We start from the raw sequence: 6,571 nt of genomic DNA on the forward strand, positions 1-6,571 counted from the left end.
CAAGAGCTGCTTCAGAGCTCAGAAGTGGGTGGTCAATACCCATTTGTTGCTACAGCTGCCAGTGATAGTAATGAGTGTGTTTCTTTCTTGAGACAGGGTTTCACTCTGTCACCCAGGCTGGGGTAAAGTGGCATGATCTCGGCTCACCACAACCTCTGCCTCCCAGGCTCAAGCGATGCTCCCACCTCAGACTCCTGAGTAGCTGGGACTACAGGTGCGCACCACCACACCCAGCTAAGTTTTGTATTTTTGGTAGAGATGGCGTTTCACCATGTTGCCCAGGCTCATCTTGAACTCCTGATCTCAAGCAGTCCCCTGCCTCCACCTCCCAAAGTGCTGGGATTACAGCAGGGAGCCACCATGCCCAGCTGATTATATGTTTTTAACCCTCTGAAAGACATTTTATTTTTTTGAGACACGAATCTCACTGCGTTGCCTAGGCTGGTGTGCAGTGGCATGAACATGGCTCACTGCAGCTTCAACTTCCTGAGCTCAAGTAATCCTCCTGCCTCAGCTTCCCAAGTAGCTGGGACCACAGGTGTGTGTCACCACACCCAGCTAATGAAAAAAAAATTTTGTTTTGCAGAGACGGGAATCTTGCTTTGTTCCCCAGGCTGGACTTGTATTCTTGGGCTCAAGCAATCCTCCTGCCTCGGCCTCTCAAAGTGCTGGGATTGCAGGTGTAAGCCATGGTGCCTGGTCCTTCAAGACAAATATGTCTTTAAACTAAGAGCTTAACAGAGGTCCCCAAACTTGCTCTGTTCACAGCAATCTTAGTGGTTCAGTAACTTTTATTAGTGCACCTAGGCCAAAATAAGTTATCTAACTCCTCTTTAGTTAGTTAGGTTCAGACAACTTATGAAGCATTTCTGCCTTAATTTGGTAGCTTGTCATATTCTTTTGGAGAAAAAAAGCCACATAAATTGAGAAAATATTTTCTTTTTTTTTTTTTTTTGAGGCGGGCTCACTCTGTTGCTCAGGCTAAAGTGCAGTGGCATGATCTCAGCTAACTGTAACCTCCACCTCCCAGGTTCAATCGATTCTCCTGCCTCAGCCTCCCAAGTAGCTGGGACTAGAGGCATATGCTACCACACCCAGCTAATTTTTGTAGTTTTTGGTAGAGACAGGGTTTCACTGTGCCAGGCTGGTCTTGAACTCCTGGCCTCAAGTGATCCACCCACTTGAGTGTGGGGATTACAGGTGTGAGCCACCATGTCTGGCCTAATTTCATTTTTAATTAAAATGAATGACTTACTAATGGAGTGTGTGTGCCTATTAGTCACTGCACAGCTTTTCGTACCTTGGAATCCGATTGGATGCCACCACCCTCATCTCCTGTTCACGTTGATTTTCTCTGGGTTCTTGCATCTTATCACCCAAACCTCCGCAAGCTCAGCTTCCCACAGACATTTCATCAAAGAGAATGCAGCATGGCCTAATTTGAAACTTAACAATCTTGAGCTAATAGTTAAGAGTTAATAGGACAGATGTTCAGTGCCACTGTATTTTCTTTGAAAATTAGAAAAATCCTGCGGCCTTCCTGTGAGTTTGCGGAAGTGCCCTGGGAACCAAACATCTTCGCCAAATCCCTGATTCTCACTCAACTCCACCCCTCAGTTTATTCAAAGCTACAGCTGAAGCTGCTTGGTTACAGATCAAATAAAATCACCAAATAGAATTGCTAAGCCCGATTATGTCTTCACTTTGAGGACCATTTTAATAGTGTGTTTTGAAAGCTGTGAAACAATTACCAGGTCATTAGCAAGAAGTTCTAAAAATAAACTTGACAATATAGGCTTAAAGTACTGTCCCACAGGCACAGGACAGTATTATAACTAGCGGGGCTGGTGATCAGATTGCACCTTCGTCTGTTCTTTCTGGCTGTGCTGTAGAGAATAAGTCAGGAAGGGAGGCCAGTGCTGCAGTCCTGAGATGGTAACAGGAGCTGAGGTGGGGGCTGTGGGGATGGTGAGGACACGAACAAGATGTTTATGAAGTGAGGTCAATGGGCAAGGGTCTACTGGGCTGTGGGGCAGTGGGGCAGGGAGAATGGAGACAGGGCATGCCCACAGCCTGGGTGCATGTATCCAGCCACCCTTCTCACGCATGACTGGGAGTGAAGGAAAGCAAGGACACCTGACCTCTTTGCCCGACTTTTTCCTCATTTCTCTTCTCCATCATACACTAGGCTGCAAGGGGAGGGCTTTCACCTTCTCCTATAACGCAGGGATTTCCCTCACGTTGTAGCCTGAGTTCTCTGTATTCAACAGGTAATCAAGTAGGGTACACCTGGTTCTTGTCATGTTGATGTCAGTTTAAGGGATTTAAACACTCTTTTCTTTTGGAGTAAAGCCTGGCTTTCTAGACTTTTGGTTTGCTGGAGACTAGAAAATCCTGTTTTGGAAGTCAATTGCTGAATGTTGACTTCTTTCATTTTTTTTTTTCCCCCCCAAAAAACGGAGACAGGGTCTTGCTATGTTGCCCAGGCTGGTTTCGAACTTCTGGCCTCAAGTGATCCTCCCCCTTGGCCTCCCAAAGTGTTGAGATTACAGTTGTGAGCCACCCATGCCTGGCCTTGACTTCTTTCAGTTTCTACACCCCATCACTCCAGACTGATGCTGTCATTGTACTGTCTTGTTTTCTTCAGAACACTGATCACTATCTGAAATTATTTGCCTTCTGTCTCCTCCCATTAAAATCTAATGGGAGATTGGCTGGGCACGGCGGCTTATGCCTGTAATTCCAGCACTTTGGGAAGCTGAGGTGGATGGATCAGGAGGTCAGGAGTTCAAGACCAGCCTGGCCAATACGGTGAAACCCCGTCCCTACTAAAAATACAAAAATTAGCCAGGTGTGGTGGCGGGTGCCTGTAATCCCAGCTACTTGGGAGGCTGAGGCAGGAGGATTGCTTGAACCCGGGAGGTGGAGGTTGCAGCAAGCTGAGACCACACCACTGCACTCCAGCCTGGACAACAAGAGCAAAACTCCATCTCAAAACAAAGAAACAAAAAAATCTAATGGGAAAATAGGGCCCTCACTCATCTTGTCTAGTAAGTTATCTCCATCACTTAGAACAGTGTTTGGAGTATAAAAAATGCTCAGTAAATGTGTGTGGAGTACATGTATAATGCTTAAAGAATTGGCACATAGCATGTTCTCTTTTTTTTTTCCTTTTTGTGGAGAACGGGGTCTCGCTATATTACCCAGACAGGTCTCGAACTCCTGGGCTCAAGCTATCCTCCCGCCTCTGCCTCCCTGAGAGCTGGGATTACAGGCGTGAGCCACCGCGCCCGGCAACATGTTCTCAATACACTACAACTAAAAAAGAAAATCTAAGGTATTTTTGGGACGAGGCAGCTGGAAGAAAATGAGGAGCCTACAGATGAGGAAGGAGCAGAACACCCAGAAGAGGGGCTCCAAGAATGCAAGGAGAAGAGAAACCCAGCAGACATTAGCAGAATCAGATGCAGCAGAGAAAGCAAGGACTCGAAGGCACCTGACAGAGGGGTGGGGGCCAGAGCCAGATGGCAGTGTCTGAGGAGTGGATGAGAGGAGTGGGAAGCGTGAGTGAAGACAATTCCAAGTTTGGATCTGCAGAGAAAGAGAAGGACTAGGGCAGAAGCTGAAGGCCATGCAGGATTGAAGAGAAGTCTTATTTTTAGAAATTTATTTTTTAAGGTGATTTGAACATGTTTTGTGGGCTGAGGGTTGATGGTCCGGAGAAGAGAAAAGGCTCTTCTGATTTTGTCTTGAGCATAGTCTCCTCTTCCTTTAAATTTCTATCTGGAATTTCTCTTGTGGCTTTTTTTTTTTTTTTTTTTTTTGAGAAGGAGTCTAGTTCTGTCGCCTAGGCTGGAGTACAGTGGCACGATCTCAGCTCACTGTAACCTCCGCCTCCCGGGTTCAAGCTACTCTCCTGTCTCAGCCTCCCAAGTAGCTGGGATTACAGGCACCCACCACCACGCCCAGCTAATTTTTCGTATTTTTAGTAGAGACGGGGTTTCATTGTGTTGGCCAGGCTGGTCTCGAACACCTGACCTCGTGATCCGCCCACCTCGGCCTCCCAAAGTGTTGAGATTACAGGCGTGAGCCACTGCACCCGGCATTTTTTTTTTTTTTTTTTTTGAGATGAAGTTTCACTCTTGTCACCCAGGCTGGAGTGCAGTGGTACAATCTTGGCTCACTGCAACCTCCACCTCCCAGGTTCAAGCAATTCTCCTGCCTCAGCCTCCTGAACAGCTGGGATTATAGGTGTCCACCACCATGCCCAGCTTTTTTTTTTTTTTTTTTTTTTTTTCCGTAGAGATGGGGTTTCACCATATTGGCCAGGCTGGTCTTGAACTCCTGACCTCATGTGATCCACCTGCCTCAGCCTCCCAAAGTGCTGGGATTGCAGGCATGAGCCACCGCTCCAGGCCTCTTATGGCATTTCTGATAATTATTTATTGTATCCTCCTACTAGAGACAAACTCAGTAAAGGTAGGCTTGTGCCTAGCACAGCATCTTATTAGTGGGTATAATAGGCCTATAAGTGTGGCCTGAATGTGGCTATATCCCCTTTGGAAGACCTTCATGCCTAACTAGGGTCAGACTCAGTACTTCATCACATTCCCCATCACAAAAGCCCAATACTCAAAACACTGGCAAGAAACATAATGGCGGTACAGATTCGAGGGTGTATTGCATATTACACAGCAAAGTTTAACCAAAATTCTCTAACTAGAAATCTGTATTCTTTCTCGCAAGTCTCCTTCTCCAAGGCTGTGTGGACTGGGATTCTTCCCCCATCTCCTCCCCAACACAGACTCTTAAGCCCCTCTTGATTGCCCTGAGCAGCTGAACTCTCCCTCTCAGCTTGTACAGGTCAGAGATGGGACTCTGCTCCTTAAGCAAGCTGCTTGGAGACCTCGGTCTGTCCTGCAGCCATCCTCATATACACATCTATGTCTCTAACACATATTAAATGCTTCTACCAGTATTTCTCAAAGCACGGTCCATAGACCACCTGCATCGGAATCACCTGGCGGCTTTAAGGTGCAGGTTTCTGGGCCTCACACCTACTGATCAGACTCTCTGGGAGCTGGGTGGGGCGGGGAGATGCCCATTGCTGGTTTGAAAATCAGTGACCATAGACTGTGCCAGGCCTGGTCTATATGAGTCTCTTTCCAGGAACATTCTGCGGCCTTCAGTGTATCCAGGAAAAGCTGCTTCTCCAGGCATCTGGGCCTGCATCAAGGCCTGCCATACAAGAGCTGACTTTGACTTCACAAGGGTCCTAGTCCCTACAGTTCCCCTGTCCTCTCCTTTTGCTTGTGTTTACTTAGGCCTGCACCAATTCCCTCCTCCTCCTCCTAGCATTCAGCCTTCCTCCTCACCAGTTCAAATCCCACCCACACTACTTGGAGCCCCCAGTCAGTACTGTCCCTGAAGCACACATTTTCTATTTTTCTTAAAGCAGCTAGCAAGAAGCATGTCTGACAGTTTTGGACAGACGAATGAGTGGAGAAGCATTCTCTGAGAAGTCCTTTCTCCTCTACAGTGTGTTCAGTCCCATGAGAACATTCCTTGATGGAATTATGGGGAGCAGATATGGTTTAGCAAAGAGAAGGAGATGGGTTCACTCTTAGAAAAAGAGATGGCATTTTACGAAGGTAATTCAGGCTGGGTGCGGTGGCTGACACCTGTAATCCCAGTGCTTTGGGGGGCTGAGGCAGGAATTTCTCGAGACCAGGAGTTTGAGACCAGCCTGGACAACACAGTGAGACCCTCATCTCTATAAAAAAGTTTTTAAGGCAGGGTGCAGTGGCTCATGCCTGTAATCCCAGCACTTTGGGAGGCTGACGGGGGGTGGATCATGAGGTCAGGAGTTCGAGACAAGCCTGACCAACATGGTAAAATCCCGTCTCTACTAAAAATACAAATATTAGCTGGGTGTGGTGGCATGTGTCTATAATCCTAGCTACTCAGGAGCCTGAGGCAGGAGAATTGCTTGAATCTGGGAGGCAGAGGTTGCAATGAGTTGAGATCACGCCACTGCACTCCAGTCTGGGTGACAGAACAAAACTCTGTCTCAGAAAAAAAAAAAAAAAGAGTTTAAAAAAATTAGCTGGGCATGGTGGCGCACATGTGTAGTCCCAGCTACTCAGGAAGCTAAGGTTAGAGGATCTCTTGAGTCCAGGAGTTTGAGGCTCTTGTGAGCTAGTATCATGCTACTGCACTCCAGCCTGGGTGACAGAGAGAGATACTTTGTCTCTCAAAATAATAAATAAATAGATAAATAAACAATAAAGCAATTCATTTTCAGCTTGTTTTTTTCTTTTTTTTGTTTTTGAGACGGACTCTCGCTCTGTTGCCCAGGCTGGAGTGCAGTGGCGTGATCTCGGCTCACTGCAACCTCCATCTCCCCGGCTCAAGCAGTTCTCCCTGCCTCAGCCTCCTGAGTAGATGGGACTACAGGCACCCGCCACCATGCCCAGCTGTTTTTTCTTTTCTTTACATTTTGTTTAGTCCTTCCTTCCTTCCTTCCTTCCTTCCTTCCTTCCTTCCTTCCTTCCTTCCTTCCTTCCTTCCT

This window comes from Theropithecus gelada, chromosome 12, assembly GCF_003255815.1.
Source record: "Theropithecus gelada isolate Dixy chromosome 12, Tgel_1.0, whole genome shotgun sequence".
NCBI classification, from domain to species: domain Eukaryota; kingdom Metazoa; phylum Chordata; class Mammalia; order Primates; family Cercopithecidae; genus Theropithecus; species Theropithecus gelada.